The following is a 20,096-nucleotide window of genomic DNA, read 5'->3' on the forward strand; positions in this document are numbered from 1 at the left end:
TGTGGGCAACCGCTGAAGAATTGACGCCGGAGTAGCCTAAAGCTTTCCAGAGCCACCACAGCTGACCTCGTGGCGCAACGGTAGCGCGTCTGACTCCAGATCAGAAGGTTGCGTGTTCAAATCACGTCGGGGTCATGTTGGTTTTCATCGTCACCCACCCAAGCCAGGCTCCTCTGGCCCCTCCGCGTTGTCCCATCATTCCATTCCGGCTCCCACCCACGCAGGCTCCCGATCACCCTCAGAAGGCTGGGTGAACAGCCAAACCTAAAGAGCATGTGCCGTAGGCCTGGAAGAAGCTCCACTCCTGGGCTCATAGCATTGGGTGGAGGGTTGCAAAGCCTCAAATTAATAAGAATCAAGCATGTAAAACCTGCAAGGGTCAGAAGGTGCTTTGCAAGGCGTTATGGGTTGTTTTTCTTTCCCGAAGAATACATGTCTTACCTCGGGTTCTAACATAAGCGTGCAGAGAGGCTCCAGGGCTTGTGGCGTCAGCTAACTTTTTGTTTTCCCACAATCTTTAGCAGATATGGTTCTGGATCTTGGAGCCTTGAGGTGTTGTGGGACATAATTAAGCTGGGACATAATTAAGCTGCGCCACTAGCGAAATAGGCATCTTTGCTATCCGTTGAGTAGGTTAAAGAAAACTAGGCCAAGCGCCGACGGCCATAGGAATCCACCGCGGTTGGAATAAAAGGGCAATGGCCCGTACGGGGATCGAACCCGCGACCTTGGCGTTATTAGCACCACGCTCTAACCAACTGAGCTAACCGGCCGAAACTTGCATAGGGAGAGCTGGCCAAAGCTGGCACAGGGCTATCAGGGCAACCAGGTCAATCTGTGGGCAACCGCTGAAGAATTGACGCCGGAGTAGCCTAAAGCTTTCCAGAGCCACCACAGCTGACCTCGTGGCGCAACGGTAGCGCGTCTGACTCCAGATCAGAAGGTTGCGTGTTCAAATCACGTCGGGGTCATGTTGGTTTTCATCGTCACCCACCCAAGCCAGGCTCCTCTGGCCCCTCCGCGTTGTCCCATCATTCCATTCCGGCTCCCACCCACGCAGGCTCCCGATCACCCTCAGAAGGCTGGGTGAACAGCCAAACCTAAAGAGCATGTGCCGTAGGCCTGGAAGAAGCTCCACTCCTGGGCTCATAGCATTGGGTGGAGGGTTGCAAAGCCTCAAATTAATAAGAATCAAGCATGTAAAACCTGCAAGGGTCAGAAGGTGCTTTGCAAGGCGTTATGGGTTGTTTTTCTTTCCCGAAGAATACATGTCTTACCTCGGGTTCTAACATAAGCGTGCAGAGAGGCTCCAGGGCTTGTGGCGTCAGCTAACTTTTTGTTTTCCCACAATCTTTAGCAGATATGGTTCTGGATCTTGGAGCCTTGAGGTGTTGTGGGACATAATTAAGCTGGGACATAATTAAGCTGCGCCACTAGCGAAATAGGCATCTTTGCTATCCGTTGAGTAGGTTAAAGAAAACTAGGCCAAGCGCCGACGGCCATAGGAATCCACCGCGGTTGGAATAAAAGGGCAATGGCCCGTACGGGGATCGAACCCGCGACCTTGGCGTTATTAGCACCACGCTCTAACCAACTGAGCTAACCGGCCAAAACTTGCATAGGGAGAGCCGGCCAAAGCTGGCACAGGGCTATCAGGGCAACCAGGTCAATCTGTGGGCAACCGCTGAAGAATTGACGCCGGAGTAGCCTAAAGCTTTCCAGAGCCACCACAGCTGACCTCGTGGCGCAACGGTAGCGCGTCTGACTCCAGATCAGAAGGTTGCGTGTTCAAATCACGTCGGGGTCATGTTGGTTTTCATCGTCACCCACCCAAGCCAGGCTCCTCTGGCCCCTCCGCGTTGTCCCATCATTCCATTCCGGCTCCCACCCACGCAGGCTCCCGATCACCCTCAGAAGGCTGGGTGAACAGCCAAACCTAAAGAGCATGTGCCGTAGGCCTGGAAGAAGCTCCACTCCTGGGCTCATAGCATTGGGTGGAGGGTTGCAAAGCCTCAAATTAATAAGAATCAAGCATGTAAAACCTGCAAGGGTCAGAAGGTGCTTTGCAAGGCGTTATGGGTTGTTTTTCTTTCCCGAAGAATGCATGTCTTACCTCGGGTTCTAACATAAGCGTGCAGAGAGGCTCCAGGGCTTGTGGCGTCAGCTAACTTTTTGTTTTCCCACAATCTTTAGCAGATATGGTTCTGGATCTTGGAGCCTTGAGGTGTTGTGGGACATAATTAAGCTGGGACATAATTAAGCTGCGCCACTAGCGAAATAGGCATCTTTGCTATCCGTTGAGTAGGTTAAAGAAAACTAGGCCAAGCGCCGACGGCCATAGGAATCCACCGCGGTTGGAATAAAAGGGCAATGGCCCGTACGGGGATCGAACCCGCGACCTTGGCGTTATTAGCACCACGCTCTAACCAACTGAGCTAACCGGCCGAAACTTGCATAGGGAGAGCCGGCCAAAGCTGGCACAGGGCTATCAGGGCAACCAGGTCAATCTGTGGGCAACCGCTGAAGAATTGACGCCGGAGTAGCCTAAAGCTTTCCAGAGCCACCACAGCTGACCTCGTGGCGCAACGGTAGCGCGTCTGACTCCAGATCAGAAGGTTGCGTGTTCAAATCACGTCGGGGTCATGTTGGTTTTAATCGTCACCCACCCAAGCCAGGCTCCTCTGGCCCCTCCGCGTTGTCCCATCATTCCATTCCGGCTCCCACCCACGCAGGCTCCCGATCACCCTCAGAAGGCTGGGTGAACAGCCAAACCTAAAGAGCATGTGCCGTAGGCCTGGAAGAAGCTCCACTCCTGGGCTCATAGCATTGGGTGGAGGGTTGCAAAGCCTCAAATTAATAAGAATCAAGCATGTAAAACCTGCAAGGGTCAGAAGGTGCTTTGCAAGGCGTTATGGGTTGTTTTTCTTTCCCGAAGAATACATGTCTTACCTCGGGTTCTAACATAAGCGTGCAGAGAGGCTCCAGGGCTTGTGGCGTCAGCTAACTTTTTGTTTTCCCACAATCTTTAGCAGATATGGTTCTGGATCTTGGAGCCTTGAGGTGTTGTGGGACATAATTAAGCTGGGACATAATTAAGCTGCGCCACTAGCGAAATAGGCATCTTTGCTATCCGTTGAGTAGGTTAAAGAAAACTAGGCCAAGCGCCGACGGCCATAGGAATCCACCGCGGTTGGAATAAAAGGGCAATGGCCCGTACGGGGATCGAACCCGCGACCTTGGCGTTATTAGCACCACGCTCTAACCAACTGAGCTAACCGGCCGAAACTTGCATAGGGAGAGCCGGCCAAAGCTGACACAGGGCTATCAGGGCAACCAGGTCAATCTGTGGGCAACCGCTGAAGAATTGACGCCGGAGTAGCCTAAAGCTTTCCAGAGCCACCACAGCTGACCTCGTGGCGCAACGGTAGCGCGTCTGACTCCAGATCAGAAGGTTGCGTGTTCAAATCACGTCGGGGTCATGTTGGTTTTCATCGTCACCCACCCAAGCCAGGCTCCTCTGGCCCCTCCGCGTTGTCCCATCATTCCATTCCGGCTCCCACCCACGCAGGCTCCCGATCACCCTCAGAAGGCTGGGTGAACAGCCAAACCTAAAGAGCATGTGCCGTAGGCCTGGAAGAAGCTCCACTCCTGGGCTCATAGCATTGGGTGGAGGGTTGCAAAGCCTCAAATTAATAAGAATCAAGCATGTAAAACCTGCAAGGGTCAGAAGGTGCTTTGCAAGGCGTTATGGGTTGTTTTTCTTTCCCGAAGAATACATGTCTTACCTCGGGTTCTAACATAAGCGTGCAGAGAGGCTCCAGGGCTTGTGGCGTCAGCTAACTTTTTGTTTTCCCACAATCTTTAGCAGATATGGTTCTGGATCTTGGAGCCTTGAGGTGTTGTGGGACATAATTAAGCTGGGACATAATTAAGCTGCGCCACTAGCGAAATAGGCATCTTTGCTATCCGTTGAGTAGGTTAAAGAAAACTAGGCCAAGCGCCGACGGCCATAGGAATCCACCGCGGTTGGAATAAAAGGGCAATGGCCCGTACGGGGATCGAACCCGCGACCTTGGCGTTATTAGCACCACGCTCTAACCAACTGAGCTAACCGGCCGAAACTTGCATAGGGAGAGCCGGCCAAAGCTGGCACAGGGCTATCAGGGCAACCAGGTCAATCTGTGGGCAACCGCTGAAGAATTGACGCCGGAGTAGCCTAAAGCTTTCCAGAGCCACCACAGCTGACCTCGTGGCGCAACGGTAGCGCGTCTGACTCCAGATCAGAAGGTTGCGTGTTCAAATCACGTCGGGGTCATGTTGGTTTTCATCGTCACCCACCCAAGCCAGGCTCCTCTGGCCCCTCCGCGTTGTCCCATCATTCCATTCCGGCTCCCACCCACGCAGGCTCCCGATCACCCTCAGAAGGCTGGGTGAACAGCCAAACCTAAAGAGCATGTGCCGTAGGCCTGGAAGAAGCTCCACTCCTGGGCTCATAGCATTGGGTGGAGGGTTGCAAAGCCTCAAATTAATAAGAATCAAGCATGTAAAACCTGCAAGGGTCAGAAGGTGCTTTGCAAGGCGTTATGGGTTGTTTTTCTTTCCCGAAGAATACATGTCTTACCTCGGGTTCTAACATAAGCGTGCAGAGAGGCTCCAGGGCTTGTGGCGTCAGCTAACTTTTTGTTTTCCCACAATCTTTAGCAGATATGGTTCTGGATCTTGGAGCCTTGAGGTGTTGTGGGACATAATTAAGCTGGGACATAATTAAGCTGCGCCACTAGCGAAATAGGCATCTTTGCTATCCGTTGAGTAGGTTAAAGAAAACTAGGCCAAGCGCCGACGGCCATAGGAATCCACCGCGGTTGGAATAAAAGGGCAATGGCCCGTACAGGGATCGAACCCGCGACCTTGGCGTTATTAGCACCACGCTCTAACCAACTGAGCTAACCGGCCGAAACTTGCATAGGGAGAGCCGGCCAAAGCTGGCACAGGGCTATCAGGGCAACCAGGTCAATCTGTGGGCAACCGCTGAAGAATTGACGCCGGAGTAGCCTAAAGCTTTCCAGAGCCACCACAGCTGACCTCGTGGCGCAACGGTAGCGCGTCTGACTCCAGATCAGAAGGTTGCGTGTTCAAATCACGTCGGGGTCATGTTGGTTTTCATCGTCACCCACCCAAGCCAGGCTCCTCTGGCCCCTCCGCGTTGTCCCATCATTCCATTCCGGCTCCCACCCACGCAGGCTCCCGATCACCCTCAGAAGGCTGGGTGAACAGCCAAACCTAAAGAGCATGTGCCGTAGGCCTGGAAGAAGCTCCACTCCTGGGCTCATAGCATTGGGTGGAGGGTTGCAAAGCCTCAAATTAATAAGAATCAAGCATGTAAAACCTGCAAGGGTCAGAAGGTGCTTTGCAAGGCGTTATGGGTTGTTTTTCTTTCCCGAAGAATGCATGTCTTACCTCGGGTTCTAACATAAGCGTGCAGAGAGGCTCCAGGGCTTGTGGCGTCAGCTAACTTTTTGTTTTCCCACAATCTTTAGCAGATATGGTTCTGGATCTTGGAGCCTTGAGGTGTTGTGGGACATAATTAAGCTGGGACATAATTAAGCTGCGCCACTAGCGAAATAGGCATCTTTGCTATCCGTTGAGTAGGTTAAAGAAAACTAGGCCAAGCGCCGACGGCCATAGGAATCCACCGCGGTTGGAATAAAAGGGCAATGGCCCGTACGGGGATCGAACCCGCGACCTTGGCGTTATTAGCACCACGCTCTAACCAACTGAGCTAACCGGCCGAAACTTGCATAGGGAGAGCCGGCCAAAGCTGGCACAGGGCTATCAGGGCAACCAGGTCAATCTGTGGGCAACCGCTGAAGAATTGACGCCGGAGTAGCCTAAAGCTTTCCAGAGCCACCACAGCTGACCTCGTGGCGCAACGGTAGCGCGTCTGACTCCAGATCAGAAGGTTGCGTGTTCAAATCACGTCGGGGTCATGTTGGTTTTCATCGTCACCCACCCAAGCCAGGCTCCTCTGGCCCCTCCGCGTTGTCCCATCATTCCATTCCGGCTCCCACCCACGCAGGCTCCCGATCACCCTCAGAAGGCTGGGTGAACAGCCAAACCTAAAGAGCATGTGCCGTAGGCCTGGAAGAAGCTCCACTCCTGGGCTCATAGCATTGGGTGGAGGGTTGCAAAGCCTCAAATTAATAAGAATCAAGCATGTAAAACCTGCAAGGGTCAGAAGGTGCTTTGCAAGGCGTTATGGGTTGTTTTTCTTTCCCGAAGAATGCATGTCTTACCTCGGGTTCTAACATAAGCGTGCAGAGAGGCTCCAGGGCTTGTGGCGTCAGCTAACTTTTTGTTTTCCCACAATCTTTAGCAGATATGGTTCTGGATCTTGGAGCCTTGAGGTGTTGTGGGACATAATTAAGCTGGGACATAATTAAGCTGCGCCACTAGCGAAATAGGCATCTTTGCTATCCGTTGAGTAGGTTAAAGAAAACTAGGCCAAGCGCCGACGGCCATAGGAATCCACCGCGGTTGGAATAAAAGGGCAATGGCCCGTACGGGGATCGAACCCGCGACCTTGGCGTTATTAGCACCACGCTCTAACCAACTGAGCTAACCGGCCGAAACTTGCATAGGGAGAGCCGGCCAAAGCTGGCACAGGGCTATCAGGGCAACCAGGTCAATCTGTGGGCAACCGCTGAAGAATTGACGCCGGAGTAGCCTAAAGCTTTCCAGAGCCACCACAGCTGACCTCGTGGCGCAACGGTAGCGCGTCTGACTCCAGATCAGAAGGTTGCGTGTTCAAATCACGTCGGGGTCATGTTGGTTTTCATCGTCACCCACCCAAGCCAGGCTCCTCTGGCCCCTCCGCGTTGTCCCATCATTCCATTCCGGCTCCCACCCACGCAGGCTCCCGATCACCCTCAGAAGGCTGGGTGAACAGCCAAACCTAAAGAGCATGTGCCGTAGGCCTGGAAGAAGCTCCACTCCTGGGCTCATAGCATTGGGTGGAGGGTTGCAAAGCCTCAAATTAATAAGAATCAAGCATGTAAAACCTGCAAGGGTCAGAAGGTGCTTTGCAAGGCGTTATGGGTTGTTTTTCTTTCCCGAAGAATACATGTCTTACCTCGGGTTCTAACATAAGCGTGCAGAGAGGCTCCAGGGCTTGTGGCGTCAGCTAACTTTTTGTTTTCCCACAATCTTTAGCAGATATGGTTCTGGATCTTGGAGCCTTGAGGTGTTGTGGGACATAATTAAGCTGGGACATAATTAAGCTGCGCCACTAGCGAAATAGGCATCTTTGCTATCCGTTGAGTAGGTTAAAGAAAACTAGGCCAAGCGCCGACGGCCATAGGAATCCACCGCGGTTGGAATAAAAGGGCAATGGCCCGTACGGGGATCGAACCCGCGACCTTGGCGTTATTAGCACCACGCTCTAACCAACTGAGCTAACCGGCCGAAACTTGCATAGGGAGAGCCGGCCAAAGCTGGCACAGGGCTATCAGGGCAACCAGGTCAATCTGTGGGCAACCGCTGAAGAATTGACGCCGGAGTAGCCTAAAGCTTTCCAGAGCCACCACAGCTGACCTCGTGGCGCAACGGTAGCGCGTCTGACTCCAGATCAGAAGGTTGCGTGTTCAAATCACGTCGGGGTCATGTTGGTTTTCATCGTCACCCACCCAAGCCAGGCTCCTCTGGCCCCTCCGCGTTGTCCCATCATTCCATTCCGGCTCCCACCCACGCAGGCTCCCGATCACCCTCAGAAGGCTGGGTGAACAGCCAAACCTAAAGAGCATGTGCCGTAGGCCTGGAAGAAGCTCCACTCCTGGGCTCATAGCATTGGGTGGAGGGTTGCAAAGCCTCAAATTAATAAGAATCAAGCATGTAAAACCTGCAAGGGTCAGAAGGTGCTTTGCAAGGCGTTATGGGTTGTTTTTCTTTCCCGAAGAATACATGTCTTACCTCGGGTTCTAACATAAGCGTGCAGAGAGGCTCCAGGGCTTGTGGCGTCAGCTAACTTTTTGTTTTCCCACAATCTTTAGCAGATATGGTTCTGGATCTTGGAGCCTTGAGGTGTTGTGGGACATAATTAAGCTGGGACATAATTAAGCTGCGCCACTAGCGAAATAGGCATCTTTGCTATCCGTTGAGTAGGTTAAAGAAAACTAGGCCAAGCGCCGACGGCCATAGGAATCCACCGCGGTTGGAATAAAAGGGCAATGGCCCGTACGGGGATCGAACCCGCGACCTTGGCGTTATTAGCACCACGCTCTAACCAACTGAGCTAACCGGCCGAAACTTGCATAGGGAGAGCCGGCCAAAGCTGGCACAGGGCTATCAGGGCTATCAGGGCAACCAGGTCAATCTGTGGGCAACCGCTGAAGAATTGACGCCGGAGTAGCCTAAAGCTTTCCAGAGCCACCACAGCTGACCTCGTGGCGCAACGGTAGCGCGTCTGACTCCAGATCAGAAGGTTGCGTGTTCAAATCACGTCGGGGTCATGTTGGTTTTCATCGTCACCCACCCAAGCCAGGCTCCTCTGGCCCCTCCGCGTTGTCCCATCATTCCATTCCGGCTCCCACCCACGCAGGCTCCCGATCACCCTCAGAAGGCTGGGTGAACAGCCAAACCTAAAGAGCATGTGCCGTAGGCCTGGAAGAAGCTCCACTCCTGGGCTCATAGCATTGGGTGGAGGGTTGCAAAGCCTCAAATTAATAAGAATCAAGCATGTAAAACCTGCAAGGGTCAGAAGGTGCTTTGCAAGGCGTTATGGGTTGTTTTTCTTTCCCGAAGAATACATGTCTTACCTCGGGTTCTAACATAAGCGTGCAGAGAGGCTCCAGGGCTTGTGGCGTCAGCTAACTTTTTGTTTTCCCACAATCTTTAGCAGATATGGTTCTGGATCTTGGAGCCTTGAGGTGTTGTGGGACATAATTAAGCTGGGACATAATTAAGCTGCGCCACTAGCGAAATAGGCATCTTTGCTATCCGTTGAGTAGGTTAAAGAAAACTAGGCCAAGCGCCGACGGCCATAGGAATCCACCGCGGTTGGAATAAAAGGGCAATGGCCCGTACGGGGATCGAACCCGCGACCTTGGCGTTATTAGCACCACGCTCTAACCAACTGAGCTAACCGGCCGAAACTTGCATAGGGAGAGCCGGCCAAAGCTGGCACAGGGCTATCAGGGCAACCAGGTCAATCTGTGGGCAACCGCTGAAGAATTGACGCCGGAGTAGCCTAAAGCTTTCCAGAGCCACCACAGCTGACCTCGTGGCACAACGGTAGCGCGTCTGACTCCAGATCAGAAGGTTGCGTGTTCAAATCACGTCGGGGTCATGTTGCTTTTCATCGTCACCCACCCAAGCCAGGCTCCTCTGGCCCCTCCGCGTTGTCCCATCATTCCATTCCGGCTCCCACCCACGCAGGCTCCCGATCACCCTCAGAAGGCTGGGTGAACAGCCAAACCTAAAGAGCATGTGCCGTAGGCCTGGAAGAAGCTCCACTCCTGGGCTCATAGCATTGGGTGGAGGGTTGCAAAGCCTCAAATTAATAAGAATCAAGCATGTAAAACCTGCAAGGGTCAGAAGGTGCTTTGCAAGGCGTTATGGGTTGTTTTTCTTTCCCGAAGAATACATGTCTTACCTCGGGTTCTAACATAAGCGTGCAGAGAGGCTCCAGGGCTTGTGGCGTCAGCTAACTTTTTGTTTTCCCACAATCTTTAGCAGATATGGTTCTGGATCTTGGAGCCTTGAGGTGTTGTGGGACATAATTAAGCTGGGACATAATTAAGCTGCGCCACTAGCGAAATAGGCATCTTTGCTATCCGTTGAGTAGGTTAAAGAAAACTAGGCCAAGCGCCGACGGCCATAGGAATCCACCGCGGTTGGAATAAAAGGGCAATGGCCCGTACGGGGATCGAACCCGCGACCTTGGCGTTATTAGCACCACGCTCTAACCAACTGAGCTAACCGGCCGAAACTTGCATAGGGAGAGCCGGCCAAAGCTGGCACAGGGCTATCAGGGCAACCAGGTCAATCTGTGGGCAACCGCTGAAGAATTGACGCCGGAGTAGCCTAAAGCTTTCCAGAGCCACCACAGCTGACCTCGTGGCGCAACGGTAGCGCGTCTGACTCCAGATCAGAAGGTTGCGTGTTCAAATCACGTCGGGGTCATGTTGGTTTTCATCGTCACCCACCCAAGCCAGGCTCCTCTGGCCCCTCCGCGTTGTCCCATCATTCCATTCCGGCTCCCACCCACGCAGGCTCCCGATCACCCTCAGAAGGCTGGGTGAACAGCCAAACCTAAAGAGCATGTGCCGTAGGCCTGGAAGAAGCTCCACTCCTGGGCTCATAGCATTGGGTGGAGGGTTGCAAAGCCTCAAATTAATAAGAATCAAGCATGTAAAACCTGCAAGGGTCAGAAGGTGCTTTGCAAGGCGTTATGGGTTGTTTTTCTTTCCCGAAGAATGCATGTCTTACCTCGGGTTCTAACATAAGCGTGCAGAGAGGCTCCAGGGCTTGTGGCGTCAGCTAACTTTTTGTTTTCCCACAATCTTTAGCAGATATGGTTCTGGATCTTGGAGCCTTGAGGTGTTGTGGGACATAATTAAGCTGGGACATAATTAAGCTGCGCCACTAGCGAAATAGGCATCTTTGCTATCCGTTGAGTAGGTTAAAGAAAACTAGGCCAAGCGCCGACGGCCATAGGAATCCACCGCGGTTGGAATAAAAGGGCAATGGCCCGTACGGGGATCGAACCCGCGACCTTGGCGTTATTAGCACCACGCTCTAACCAACTGAGCTAACCGGCCGAAACTTGCATAGGGAGAGCCGGCCAAAGCTGGCACAGGGCTATCAGGGCAACCAGGTCAATCTGTGGGCAACCGCTGAAGAATTGACGCCGGAGTAGCCTAAAGCTTTCCAGAGCCACCACAGCTGACCTCGTGGCGCAACGGTAGCGCGTCTGACTCCAGATCAGAAGGTTGCGTGTTCAAATCACGTCGGGGTCATGTTGGTTTTCATCGTCACCCACCCAAGCCAGGCTCCTCTGGCCCCTCCGCGTTGTCCCATCATTCCATTCCGGCTCCCACCCACGCAGGCTCCCGATCACCCTCAGAAGGCTGGGTGAACAGCCAAACCTAAAGAGCATGTGCCGTAGGCCTGGAAGAAGCTCCACTCCTGGGCTCATAGCATTGGGTGGAGGGTTGCAAAGCCTCAAATTAATAAGAATCAAGCATGTAAAACCTGCAAGGGTCAGAAGGTGCTTTGCAAGGCGTTATGGGTTGTTTTTCTTTCCCGAAGAATACATGTCTTACCTCGGGTTCTAACATAAGCGTGCAGAGAGGCTCCAGGGCTTGTGGCGTCAGCTAACTTTTTGTTTTCCCACAATCTTTAGCAGATATGGTTCTGGATCTTGGAGCCTTGAGGTGTTGTGGGACATAATTAAGCTGGGACATAATTAAGCTGCGCCACTAGCGAAATAGGCATCTTTGCTATCCGTTGAGTAGGTTAAAGAAAACTAGGCCAAGCGCCGACGGCCATAGGAATCCACCGCGGTTGGAATAAAAGGGCAATGGCCCGTACGGGGATCGAACCCGCGACCTTGGCGTTATTAGCACCACGCTCTAACCAACTGAGCTAACCGGCCGAAACTTGCATAGGGAGAGCCGGCCAAAGCTGGCACAGGGCTATCAGGGCAACCAGGTCAATCTGTGGGCAACCGCTGAAGAATTGACGCCGGAGTAGCCTAAAGCTTTCCAGAGCCACCACAGCTGACCTCGTGGCGCAACGGTAGCGCGTCTGACTCCAGATCAGAAGGTTGCGTGTTCAAATCACGTCGGGGTCATGTTGGTTTTCATCGTCACCCACCCAAGCCAGGCTCCTCTGGCCCCTCCGCGTTGTCCCATCATTCCATTCCGGCTCCCACCCACGCAGGCTCCCGATCACCCTCAGAAGGCTGGGTGAACAGCCAAACCTAAAGAGCATGTGCCGTAGGCCTGGAAGAAGCTCCACTCCTGGGCTCATAGCATTGGGTGGAGGGTTGCAAAGCCTCAAATTAATAAGAATCAAGCATGTAAAACCTGCAAGGGTCAGAAGGTGCTTTGCAAGGCGTTATGGGTTGTTTTTCTTTCCCGAAGAATGCATGTCTTACCTCGGGTTCTAACATAAGCGTGCAGAGAGGCTCCAGGGCTTGTGGCGTCAGCTAACTTTTTGTTTTCCCACAATCTTTAGCAGATATGGTTCTGGATCTTGGAGCCTTGAGGTGTTGTGGGACATAATTAAGCTGGGACATAATTAAGCTGCGCCACTAGCGAAATAGGCATCTTTGCTATCCGTTGAGTAGGTTAAAGAAAACTAGGCCAAGCGCCGACGGCCATAGGAATCCACCGCGGTTGGAATAAAAGGGCAATGGCCCGTACGGGGATCGAACCCGCGACCTTGGCGTTATTAGCACCACGCTCTAACCAACTGAGCTAACCGGCCGAAACTTGCATAGGGAGAGCCGGCCAAAGCTGGCACAGGGCTATCAGGGCAACCAGGTCAATCTGTGGGCAACCGCTGAAGAATTGACGCCGGAGTAGCCTAAAGCTTTCCAGAGCCACCACAGCTGACCTTGTGGCGCAACGGTAGCGCGTCTGACTCCAGATCAGAAGGTTGCGTGTTCAAATCACGTCGGGGTCATGTTGGTTTTCATCGTCACCCACCCAAGCCAGGCTCCTCTGGCCCCTCCGCGTTGTCCCATCATTCCATTCCGGCTCCCACCCACGCAGGCTCCCGATCACCCTCAGAAGGCTGGGTGAACAGCCAAACCTAAAGAGCATGTGCCGTAGGCCTGGAAGAAGCTCCACTCCTGGGCTCATAGCATTGGGTGGAGGGTTGCAAAGCCTCAAATTAATAAGAATCAAGCATGTAAAACCTGCAAGGGTCAGAAGGTGCTTTGCAAGGCGTTATGGGTTGTTTTTCTTTCCCGAAGAATACATGTCTTACCTCGGGTTCTAACATAAGCGTGCAGAGAGGCTCCAGGGCTTGTGGCGTCAGCTAACTTTTTGTTTTCCCACAATCTTTAGCAGATATGGTTCTGGATCTTGGAGCCTTGAGGTGTTGTGGGACATAATTAAGCTGGGACATAATTAAGCTGCGCCACTAGCGAAATAGGCATCTTTGCTATCCGTTGAGTAGGTTAAAGAAAACTAGGCCAAGCGCCGACGGCCATAGGAATCCACCGCGGTTGGAATAAAAGGGCAATGGCCCGTACGGGGATCGAACCCGCGACCTTGGCGTTATTAGCACCACGCTCTAACCAACTGAGCTAACCGGCCGAAACTTGCATAGGGAGAGCCGGCCAAAGCTGGCACAGGGCTATCAGGGCAACCAGGTCAATCTGTGGGCAACCGCTGAAGAATTGACGCCGGAGTAGCCTAAAGCTTTCCAGAGCCACCACAGCTGACCTCGTGGCGCAACGGTAGCGCGTCTGACTCCAGATCAGAAGGTTGCGTGTTCAAATCACGTCGGGGTCATGTTGGTTTTCATCGTCACCCACCCAAGCCAGGCTCCTCTGGCCCCTCCGCGTTGTCCCATCATTCCATTCCGGCTCCCACCCACGCAGGCTCCCGATCACCCTCAGAAGGCTGGGTGAACAGCCAAACCTAAAGAGCATGTGCCGTAGGCCTGGAAGAAGCTCCACTCCTGGGCTCATAGCATTGGGTGGAGGGTTGCAAAGCCTCAAATTAATAAGAATCAAGCATGTAAAACCTGCAAGGGTCAGAAGGTGCTTTGCAAGGCGTTATGGGTTGTTTTTCTTTCCCGAAGAATACATGTCTTACCTCGGGTTCTAACATAAGCGTGCAGAGAGGCTCCAGGGCTTGTGGCGTCAGCTAACTTTTTGTTTTCCCACAATCTTTAGCAGATATGGTTCTGGATCTTGGAGCCTTGAGGTGTTGTGGGACATAATTAAGCTGGGACATAATTAAGCTGCGCCACTAGCGAAATAGGCATCTTTGCTATCCGTTGAGTAGGTTAAAGAAAACTAGGCCAAGCGCCGACGGCCATAGGAATCCACCGCGGTTGGAATAAAAGGGCAATGGCCCGTACGGGGATCGAACCCGCGACCTTGGCGTTATTAGCACCACGCTCTAACCAACTGAGCTAACCGGCCGAAACTTGCATAGGGAGAGCCGGCCAAAGCTGGCACAGGGCTATCAGGGCAACCAGGTCAATCTGTGGGCAACCGCTGAAGAATTGACTCCGGAGTAGCCTAAAGCTTTCCAGAGCCACCACAGCTGACCTCGTGGCGCAACGGTAGCGCGTCTGACTCCAGATCAGAAGGTTGCGTGTTCAAATCACGTCGGGGTCATGTTGGTTTTCATCGTCACCCACCCAAGCCAGGCTCCTCTGGCCCCTCCGCGTTGTCCCATCATTCCATTCCGGCTCCCACCCACGCAGGCTCCCGATCACCCTCAGAAGGCTGGGTGAACAGCCAAACCTAAAGAGCATGTGCCGTAGGCCTGGAAGAAGCTCCACTCCTGGGCTCATAGCATTGGGTGGAGGGTTGCAAAGCCTCAAATTAATAAGAATCAAGCATGTAAAACCTGCAAGGGTCAGAAGGTGCTTTGCAAGGCGTTATGGGTTGTTTTTCTTTCCCGAAGAATACATGTCTTACCTCGGGTTCTAACATAAGCGTGCAGAGAGGCTCCAGGGCTTGTGGCGTCAGCTAACTTTTTGTTTTCCCACAATCTTTAGCAGATATGGTTCTGGATCTTGGAGCCTTGAGGTGTTGTGGGACATAATTAAGCTGGGACATAATTAAGCTGCGCCACTAGCGAAATAGGCATCTTTGCTATCCGTTGAGTAGGTTAAAGAAAACTAGGCCAAGCGCCGACGGCCATAGGAATCCACCGCGGTTGGAATAAAAGGGCAATGGCCCGTACGGGGATCGAACCCGCGACCTTGGCGTTATTAGCACCACGCTCTAACCAACTGAGCTAACCGGCCGAAACTTGCATAGGGAGAGCCGGCCAAAGCTGGCACAGGGCTATCAGGGCAACCAGGTCAATCTGTGGGCAACCGCTGAAGAATTGACGCCGGAGTAGCCTAAAGCTTTCCAGAGCCACCACAGCTGACCTTGTGGCGCAACGGTAGCGCGTCTGACTCCAGATCAGAAGGTTGCGTGTTCAAATCACGTCGGGGTCATGTTGGTTTTCATCGTCACCCACCCAAGCCAGGCTCCTCTGGCCCCTCCGCGTTGTCCCATCATTCCATTCCGGCTCCCACCCACGCAGGCTCCCGATCACCCTCAGAAGGCTGGGTGAACAGCCAAACCTAAAGAGCATGTGCCGTAGGCCTGGAAGAAGCTCCACTCCTGGGCTCATAGCATTGGGTGGAGGGTTGCAAAGCCTCAAATTAATAAGAATCAAGCATGTAAAACCTGCAAGGGTCAGAAGGTGCTTTGCAAGGCGTTATGGGTTGTTTTTCTTTCCCGAAGAATACATGTCTTACCTCGGGTTCTAACATAAGCGTGCAGAGAGGCTCCAGGGCTTGTGGCGTCAGCTAACTTTTTGTTTTCCCACAATCTTTAGCAGATATGGTTCTGGATCTTGGAGCCTTGAGGTGTTGTGGGAAATAATTAAGCTGGGACATAATTAAGCTGCGCCACTAGCGAAATAGGCATCTTTGCTATCCGTTGAGTAGGTTAAAGAAAACTAGGCCAAGCGCCGACGGCCATAGGAATCCACCGCGGTTGGAATAAAAGGGCAATGGCCCGTACGGGGATCAAACCCGCGACCTTGGCGTTATTAGCACCACGCTCTAACCAACTGAGCTAACCGGCCGAAACTTGCATAGGGAGAGCCGGCCAAAGCTGGCACAGGGCTATCAGGGCAACCAGGTCAATCTGTGGGCAACCGCTGAAGAATTGACGCCGGAGTAGCCTAAAGCTTTCCAGAGCCACCACAGCTGACCTCGTGGCGCAACGGTAGCGCGTCTGACTCCAGATCAGAAGGTTGCGTGTTCAAATCACGTCGGGGTCATGTTGGTTTTCATCGTCACCCACCCAAGCCAGGCTCCTCTGGCCCCTCCGCGTTGTCCCATCATTCCATTCCGGCTCCCACCCACGCAGGCTCCCGATCACCCTCAGAAGGCTGGGTGAACAGCCAAACCTAAAGAGCATGTGCCGTAGGCCTGGAAGAAGCTCCACTCCTGGGCTCATAGCATTGGGTGGAGGGTTGCAAAGCCTCAAATTAATAAGAATCAAGCATGTAAAACCTGCAAGGGTCAGAAGGTGCTTTGCAAGGCGTTATGGGTTGTTTTTCTTTCCCGAAGAATACATGTCTTACCTCGGGTTCTAACATAAGCGTGCAGAGAGGCTCCAGGGCTTGTGGCGTCAGCTAACTTTTTGTTTTCCCACAATCTTTAGCAGATATGGTTCTGGATCTTGGAGCCTTGAGGTGTTGTGGGACATAATTAAGCTGGGACATAATTAAGCTGCGCCACTAGCGAAATAGGCATCTTTGCTATCCGTTGAGTAGGTTAAAGAAAACTAGGCCAAGCGCCGACGGCCATAGGAATCCACCGCGGTTGGAATAAAAGGGCAATGGCCCGTACGGGGATCGAACCCGCGACCTTGGCGTTATTAGCACCACGCTCTAACCAACTGAGCTAACCGGCCGAAACTTGCATAGGGAGAGCCGGCCAAAGCTGGCACAGGGCTATCAGGGCAACCAGGTCAATCTGTGGGCAACCGCTGAAGAATTGACGCCGGAGTAGCCTAAAGCTTTCCAGAGCCACCACAGCTGACCTCGTGGCGCAACGGTAGCGCGTCTGACTCCAGATCAGAAGGTTGCGTGTTCAAATCACGTCGGGGTCATGTTGGTTTTCATCGTCACCCACCCAAGCCAGGCTCCTCTGGCCCCTCCGCGTTGTCCCATCATTCCATTCCGGCTCCCACCCACGCAGGCTCCCGATCACCCTCAGAAGGCTGGGTGAACAGCCAAACCTAAAGAGCATGTGCCGTAGGCCTGGAAGAAGCTCCACTCCTGGGCTCATAGCATTGGGTGGAGGGTTGCAAAGCCTCAAATTAATAAGAATCAAGCATGTAAAACCTGCAAGGGTCAGAAGGTGCTTTGCAAGGCGTTATGGGTTGTTTTTCTTTCCCGAAGAATACATGTCTTACCTCGGGTTCTAACATAAGCGTGCAGAGAGGCTCCAGGGCTTGTGGCGTCAGCTAACTTTTTGTTTTCCCACAATCTTTAGCAGATATGGTTCTGGATCTTGGAGCCTTGAGGTGTTGTGGGACATAATTAAGCTGGGACATAATTAAGCTGCGCCACTAGCGAAATAGGCATCTTTGCTATCCGTTGAGTAGGTTAAAGAAAACTAGGCCAAGCGCCGACGGCCATAGGAATCCACCGCGGTTGGAATAAAAGGGCAATGGCCCGTACGGGGATCGAACCCGCGACCTTGGCGTTATTAGCACCACGCTCTAACCAACTGAGCTAACCGGCCGAAACTTGCATAGGGAGAGCCGGCCAAAGCTGGCACAGGGCTATCAGGGCAACCAGGTCAATCTGTGGGCAACCGCTGAAGAATTGACGCCGGAGTAGCCTAAAGCTTTCCAGAGCCACCACAGCTGACCTCGTGGCGCAACGGTAGCGCGTCTGACTCCAGATCAGAAGGTTGCGTGTTCAAATCACGTCGGGGTCATGTTGGTTTTCATCGTCACCCACCCAAGCCAGGCTCCTCTGGCCCCTCCGCGTTGTCCCATCATTCCATTCCGGCTCCCACCCACGCAGGCTCCCGATCACCCTCAGAAGGCTGGGTGAACAGCCAAACCTAAAGAGCATGTGCCGTAGGCCTGGAAGAAGCTCCACTCCTGGGCTCATAGCATTGGGTGGAGGGTTGCAAAGCCTCAAATTAATAAGAATCAAGCATGTAAAACCTGCAAGGGTCAGAAGGTGCTTTGCAAGGCGTTATGGGTTGTTTTTCTTTCCCGAAGAATACATGTCTTACCTCGGGTTCTAACATAAGCGTGCAGAGAGGCTCCAGGGCTTGTGGCGTCAGCTAACTTTTTGTTTTCCCACAATCTTTAGCAGATATGGTTCTGGATCTTGGAGCCTTGAGGTGTTGTGGGACATAATTAAGCTGGGACATAATTAAGCTGCGCCACTAGCGAAATAGGCATCTTTGCTATCCGTTGAGTAGGTTAAAGAAAACTAGGCCAAGCGCCGACGGCCATAGGAATCCACCGCGGTTGGAATAAAAGGGCAATGGCCCGTATGGGGATCGAACCCGCGACCTTGGCGTTATTAGCACCACGCTCTAACCAACTGAGCTAACCGGCCGAAACTTGCATAGGGAGAGCCGGCCAAAGCTGGCACAGGGCTATCAGGGCAACCAGGTCAATCTGTGGGCAACCGCTGAAGAATTGACGCCGGAGTAGCCTAAAGCTTTCCAGAGCCACCACAGCTGACCTCGTGGCGCAACGGTAGCGCGTCTGACTCCAGATCAGAAGGTTGCGTGTTCAAATCACGTCGGGGTCATGTTGGTTTTCATCGTCACCCACCCAAGCCAGGCTCCTCTGGCCCCTCCGCGTTGTCCCATCATTCCATTCCGGCTCCCACCCACGCAGGCTCCCGATCACCCTCAGAAGGCTGGGTGAACAGCCAAACCTAAAGAGCATGTGCCGTAGGCCTGGAAGAAGCTCCACTCCTGGGCTCATAGCATTGGGTGGAGGGTTGCAAAGCCTCAAATTAATAAGAATCAAGCATGTAAAACCTGCAAGGGTCAGAAGGTGCTTTGCAAGGCGTTATGGGTTGTTTTTCTTTCCCGAAGAATACATGTCTTACCTCGGGTTCTAACATAAGCGTGCAGAGAGGCTCCAGGGCTTGTGGCGTCAGCTAACTTTTTGTTTTCCCACAATCTTTAGCAGATATGGTTCTGGATCTTGGAGCCTTGAGGTGTTGTGGGACATAATTAAGCTGGGACATAATTAAGCTGCGCCACTAGCGAAATAGGCATCTTTGCTATCCGTTGAGTAGGTTAAAGAAAACTAGGCCAAGCGCCGACGGCCATAGGAATCCACCGCGGTTGGAATAAAAGGGCAATGGCCCGTACGGGGATCGAACCCGCGACCTTGGCGTTATTAGCACCACGCTCTAACCAACTGAGCTAACCGGCCGAAACTTGCATAGGGAGAGCCGGCCAAAGCTGGCACAGGGCTATCAGGGCAACCAGGTCAATCTGTGGGCAACCGCTGAAGAATTGACGCCGGAGTAGCCTAAAGCTTTCCAGAGCCACCACAGCTGACCTTGTGGCGCAACGGTAGCGCGTCTGACTCCAGATCAGAAGGTTGCGTGTTCAAATCACGTCGGGGTCATGTTGGTTTTCATCGTCACCCACCCAAGCCAGGCTCCTCTGGCCCCTCCGCGTTGTCCCATCATTCCATTCCGGCTCCCACCCACGCAGGCTCCCGATCACCCTCAGAAGGCTGGGTGAACAGCCAAACCTAAAGAGCATGTGCCGTAGGCCTGGAAGAAGCTCCACTCCTGGGCTCATAGCATTGGGTGGAGGGTTGCAAAGCCTCAAATTAATAAGAATCAAGCATGTAAAACCTGCAAGGGTCAGAAGGTGCTTTGCAAGGCGTTATGGGTTGTTTTTCTTTCCCGAAGAATACATGTCTTACCTCGGGTTCTAACATAAGCGTGCAGAGAGGCTCCAGGGCTTGTGGCGTCAGCTAACTTTTTGTTTTCCCACAATCTTTAGCAGATATGGTTCTGGATCTTGGAGCCTTGAGGTGTTGTGGGACATAATTAAGCTGGGACATAATTAAGCTGCGCCACTAGCGAAATAGGCATCTTTGCTATCCGTTGAGTAGGTTAAAGAAAACTAGGCCAAGCGTCGACGGCCATAGGAATCCACCGCGGTTGGAATAAAAGGGCAATGGCCCGTACGGGGATCGAACCCGCGACCTTGGCGTTATTAGCACCACGCTCTAACCAACTGAGCTAACCGGCCGAAACTTGCATAGGGAGAGCCGGCCAAAGCTGGCACAGGGCTATCAGGGCAACCAGGTCAATCTGTGGGCAACCGCTGAAGAATTG

At 52.9% G+C, this 20,096-nt stretch overlaps 44 non-coding genes across 44 annotated transcripts; 23 read left to right on the forward strand and 21 right to left on the reverse strand.

Moving 5' to 3' along the window:
• The first annotated feature begins 63 nt into the window (after positions 1-63).
• TRNAW-CCA (transfer RNA tryptophan (anticodon CCA)) lies at positions 64-135 on the forward strand. Its single transcript has one exon. It is a non-coding gene; the product is annotated as a tRNA-Trp (tRNA).
• A 564-nt stretch (positions 136-699) lies between these two features.
• TRNAI-AAU (transfer RNA isoleucine (anticodon AAU)) lies at positions 700-773 on the reverse strand. Its single transcript has one exon. It is a non-coding gene; the product is annotated as a tRNA-Ile (tRNA).
• Positions 774-899: 126 nt separating this feature from the next.
• Positions 900-971, forward strand: TRNAW-CCA (transfer RNA tryptophan (anticodon CCA)). Its single transcript has one exon. It is a non-coding gene; the product is annotated as a tRNA-Trp (tRNA).
• A 564-nt stretch (positions 972-1,535) lies between these two features.
• TRNAI-AAU (transfer RNA isoleucine (anticodon AAU)) lies at positions 1,536-1,609 on the reverse strand. Its single transcript has one exon. It is a non-coding gene; the product is annotated as a tRNA-Ile (tRNA).
• A 126-nt stretch (positions 1,610-1,735) lies between these two features.
• Positions 1,736-1,807, forward strand: TRNAW-CCA (transfer RNA tryptophan (anticodon CCA)). Its single transcript has one exon. It is a non-coding gene; the product is annotated as a tRNA-Trp (tRNA).
• A 564-nt stretch (positions 1,808-2,371) lies between these two features.
• Positions 2,372-2,445, reverse strand: TRNAI-AAU (transfer RNA isoleucine (anticodon AAU)). Its single transcript has one exon. It is a non-coding gene; the product is annotated as a tRNA-Ile (tRNA).
• Positions 2,446-2,571: 126 nt separating this feature from the next.
• Positions 2,572-2,643, forward strand: TRNAW-CCA (transfer RNA tryptophan (anticodon CCA)). The gene has a single exon. It is a non-coding gene; the product is annotated as a tRNA-Trp (tRNA).
• A 564-nt stretch (positions 2,644-3,207) lies between these two features.
• TRNAI-AAU (transfer RNA isoleucine (anticodon AAU)) lies at positions 3,208-3,281 on the reverse strand. Its single transcript has one exon. It is a non-coding gene; the product is annotated as a tRNA-Ile (tRNA).
• A 126-nt stretch (positions 3,282-3,407) lies between these two features.
• On the forward strand, positions 3,408-3,479 carry TRNAW-CCA (transfer RNA tryptophan (anticodon CCA)). Its single transcript has one exon. It is a non-coding gene; the product is annotated as a tRNA-Trp (tRNA).
• Positions 3,480-4,043: 564 nt separating this feature from the next.
• Positions 4,044-4,117, reverse strand: TRNAI-AAU (transfer RNA isoleucine (anticodon AAU)). Its single transcript has one exon. It is a non-coding gene; the product is annotated as a tRNA-Ile (tRNA).
• Positions 4,118-4,243: 126 nt separating this feature from the next.
• On the forward strand, positions 4,244-4,315 carry TRNAW-CCA (transfer RNA tryptophan (anticodon CCA)). Its single transcript has one exon. It is a non-coding gene; the product is annotated as a tRNA-Trp (tRNA).
• Positions 4,316-5,079: 764 nt separating this feature from the next.
• TRNAW-CCA (transfer RNA tryptophan (anticodon CCA)) lies at positions 5,080-5,151 on the forward strand. The gene has a single exon. It is a non-coding gene; the product is annotated as a tRNA-Trp (tRNA).
• Positions 5,152-5,715: 564 nt separating this feature from the next.
• On the reverse strand, positions 5,716-5,789 carry TRNAI-AAU (transfer RNA isoleucine (anticodon AAU)). The gene has a single exon. It is a non-coding gene; the product is annotated as a tRNA-Ile (tRNA).
• Positions 5,790-5,915: 126 nt separating this feature from the next.
• TRNAW-CCA (transfer RNA tryptophan (anticodon CCA)) lies at positions 5,916-5,987 on the forward strand. Its single transcript has one exon. It is a non-coding gene; the product is annotated as a tRNA-Trp (tRNA).
• Positions 5,988-6,551: 564 nt separating this feature from the next.
• On the reverse strand, positions 6,552-6,625 carry TRNAI-AAU (transfer RNA isoleucine (anticodon AAU)). Its single transcript has one exon. It is a non-coding gene; the product is annotated as a tRNA-Ile (tRNA).
• Positions 6,626-6,751: 126 nt separating this feature from the next.
• TRNAW-CCA (transfer RNA tryptophan (anticodon CCA)) lies at positions 6,752-6,823 on the forward strand. The gene has a single exon. It is a non-coding gene; the product is annotated as a tRNA-Trp (tRNA).
• Positions 6,824-7,387: 564 nt separating this feature from the next.
• Positions 7,388-7,461, reverse strand: TRNAI-AAU (transfer RNA isoleucine (anticodon AAU)). The gene has a single exon. It is a non-coding gene; the product is annotated as a tRNA-Ile (tRNA).
• Positions 7,462-7,587: 126 nt separating this feature from the next.
• On the forward strand, positions 7,588-7,659 carry TRNAW-CCA (transfer RNA tryptophan (anticodon CCA)). The gene has a single exon. It is a non-coding gene; the product is annotated as a tRNA-Trp (tRNA).
• Positions 7,660-8,223: 564 nt separating this feature from the next.
• Positions 8,224-8,297, reverse strand: TRNAI-AAU (transfer RNA isoleucine (anticodon AAU)). The gene has a single exon. It is a non-coding gene; the product is annotated as a tRNA-Ile (tRNA).
• A 135-nt stretch (positions 8,298-8,432) lies between these two features.
• On the forward strand, positions 8,433-8,504 carry TRNAW-CCA (transfer RNA tryptophan (anticodon CCA)). Its single transcript has one exon. It is a non-coding gene; the product is annotated as a tRNA-Trp (tRNA).
• Positions 8,505-9,068: 564 nt separating this feature from the next.
• On the reverse strand, positions 9,069-9,142 carry TRNAI-AAU (transfer RNA isoleucine (anticodon AAU)). Its single transcript has one exon. It is a non-coding gene; the product is annotated as a tRNA-Ile (tRNA).
• Positions 9,143-9,904: 762 nt separating this feature from the next.
• TRNAI-AAU (transfer RNA isoleucine (anticodon AAU)) lies at positions 9,905-9,978 on the reverse strand. The gene has a single exon. It is a non-coding gene; the product is annotated as a tRNA-Ile (tRNA).
• A 126-nt stretch (positions 9,979-10,104) lies between these two features.
• Positions 10,105-10,176, forward strand: TRNAW-CCA (transfer RNA tryptophan (anticodon CCA)). The gene has a single exon. It is a non-coding gene; the product is annotated as a tRNA-Trp (tRNA).
• A 564-nt stretch (positions 10,177-10,740) lies between these two features.
• On the reverse strand, positions 10,741-10,814 carry TRNAI-AAU (transfer RNA isoleucine (anticodon AAU)). Its single transcript has one exon. It is a non-coding gene; the product is annotated as a tRNA-Ile (tRNA).
• Positions 10,815-10,940: 126 nt separating this feature from the next.
• Positions 10,941-11,012, forward strand: TRNAW-CCA (transfer RNA tryptophan (anticodon CCA)). Its single transcript has one exon. It is a non-coding gene; the product is annotated as a tRNA-Trp (tRNA).
• A 564-nt stretch (positions 11,013-11,576) lies between these two features.
• Positions 11,577-11,650, reverse strand: TRNAI-AAU (transfer RNA isoleucine (anticodon AAU)). The gene has a single exon. It is a non-coding gene; the product is annotated as a tRNA-Ile (tRNA).
• Positions 11,651-11,776: 126 nt separating this feature from the next.
• On the forward strand, positions 11,777-11,848 carry TRNAW-CCA (transfer RNA tryptophan (anticodon CCA)). Its single transcript has one exon. It is a non-coding gene; the product is annotated as a tRNA-Trp (tRNA).
• Positions 11,849-12,412: 564 nt separating this feature from the next.
• TRNAI-AAU (transfer RNA isoleucine (anticodon AAU)) lies at positions 12,413-12,486 on the reverse strand. The gene has a single exon. It is a non-coding gene; the product is annotated as a tRNA-Ile (tRNA).
• A 126-nt stretch (positions 12,487-12,612) lies between these two features.
• TRNAW-CCA (transfer RNA tryptophan (anticodon CCA)) lies at positions 12,613-12,684 on the forward strand. Its single transcript has one exon. It is a non-coding gene; the product is annotated as a tRNA-Trp (tRNA).
• Positions 12,685-13,248: 564 nt separating this feature from the next.
• On the reverse strand, positions 13,249-13,322 carry TRNAI-AAU (transfer RNA isoleucine (anticodon AAU)). The gene has a single exon. It is a non-coding gene; the product is annotated as a tRNA-Ile (tRNA).
• Positions 13,323-13,448: 126 nt separating this feature from the next.
• Positions 13,449-13,520, forward strand: TRNAW-CCA (transfer RNA tryptophan (anticodon CCA)). Its single transcript has one exon. It is a non-coding gene; the product is annotated as a tRNA-Trp (tRNA).
• Positions 13,521-14,084: 564 nt separating this feature from the next.
• Positions 14,085-14,158, reverse strand: TRNAI-AAU (transfer RNA isoleucine (anticodon AAU)). Its single transcript has one exon. It is a non-coding gene; the product is annotated as a tRNA-Ile (tRNA).
• Positions 14,159-14,284: 126 nt separating this feature from the next.
• Positions 14,285-14,356, forward strand: TRNAW-CCA (transfer RNA tryptophan (anticodon CCA)). Its single transcript has one exon. It is a non-coding gene; the product is annotated as a tRNA-Trp (tRNA).
• A 564-nt stretch (positions 14,357-14,920) lies between these two features.
• Positions 14,921-14,994, reverse strand: TRNAI-AAU (transfer RNA isoleucine (anticodon AAU)). Its single transcript has one exon. It is a non-coding gene; the product is annotated as a tRNA-Ile (tRNA).
• A 126-nt stretch (positions 14,995-15,120) lies between these two features.
• Positions 15,121-15,192, forward strand: TRNAW-CCA (transfer RNA tryptophan (anticodon CCA)). The gene has a single exon. It is a non-coding gene; the product is annotated as a tRNA-Trp (tRNA).
• Positions 15,193-15,956: 764 nt separating this feature from the next.
• TRNAW-CCA (transfer RNA tryptophan (anticodon CCA)) lies at positions 15,957-16,028 on the forward strand. Its single transcript has one exon. It is a non-coding gene; the product is annotated as a tRNA-Trp (tRNA).
• A 564-nt stretch (positions 16,029-16,592) lies between these two features.
• On the reverse strand, positions 16,593-16,666 carry TRNAI-AAU (transfer RNA isoleucine (anticodon AAU)). The gene has a single exon. It is a non-coding gene; the product is annotated as a tRNA-Ile (tRNA).
• A 126-nt stretch (positions 16,667-16,792) lies between these two features.
• On the forward strand, positions 16,793-16,864 carry TRNAW-CCA (transfer RNA tryptophan (anticodon CCA)). The gene has a single exon. It is a non-coding gene; the product is annotated as a tRNA-Trp (tRNA).
• A 564-nt stretch (positions 16,865-17,428) lies between these two features.
• Positions 17,429-17,502, reverse strand: TRNAI-AAU (transfer RNA isoleucine (anticodon AAU)). Its single transcript has one exon. It is a non-coding gene; the product is annotated as a tRNA-Ile (tRNA).
• A 126-nt stretch (positions 17,503-17,628) lies between these two features.
• Positions 17,629-17,700, forward strand: TRNAW-CCA (transfer RNA tryptophan (anticodon CCA)). Its single transcript has one exon. It is a non-coding gene; the product is annotated as a tRNA-Trp (tRNA).
• Positions 17,701-18,464: 764 nt separating this feature from the next.
• TRNAW-CCA (transfer RNA tryptophan (anticodon CCA)) lies at positions 18,465-18,536 on the forward strand. Its single transcript has one exon. It is a non-coding gene; the product is annotated as a tRNA-Trp (tRNA).
• A 564-nt stretch (positions 18,537-19,100) lies between these two features.
• On the reverse strand, positions 19,101-19,174 carry TRNAI-AAU (transfer RNA isoleucine (anticodon AAU)). The gene has a single exon. It is a non-coding gene; the product is annotated as a tRNA-Ile (tRNA).
• A 126-nt stretch (positions 19,175-19,300) lies between these two features.
• TRNAW-CCA (transfer RNA tryptophan (anticodon CCA)) lies at positions 19,301-19,372 on the forward strand. The gene has a single exon. It is a non-coding gene; the product is annotated as a tRNA-Trp (tRNA).
• A 564-nt stretch (positions 19,373-19,936) lies between these two features.
• On the reverse strand, positions 19,937-20,010 carry TRNAI-AAU (transfer RNA isoleucine (anticodon AAU)). Its single transcript has one exon. It is a non-coding gene; the product is annotated as a tRNA-Ile (tRNA).
• Between the last annotated feature and the right edge of the window lie 86 nt (positions 20,011-20,096).

Source organism: Lithobates pipiens, unplaced genomic scaffold (genome assembly GCF_037356315.1).
Source record: "Lithobates pipiens isolate NorthernLeopardFrog02 unplaced genomic scaffold, aLitPip1_a1.2 Scaffold_8, whole genome shotgun sequence".
Classification (NCBI taxonomy): Eukaryota; Metazoa; Chordata; class Amphibia; order Anura; family Ranidae; genus Lithobates; species Lithobates pipiens.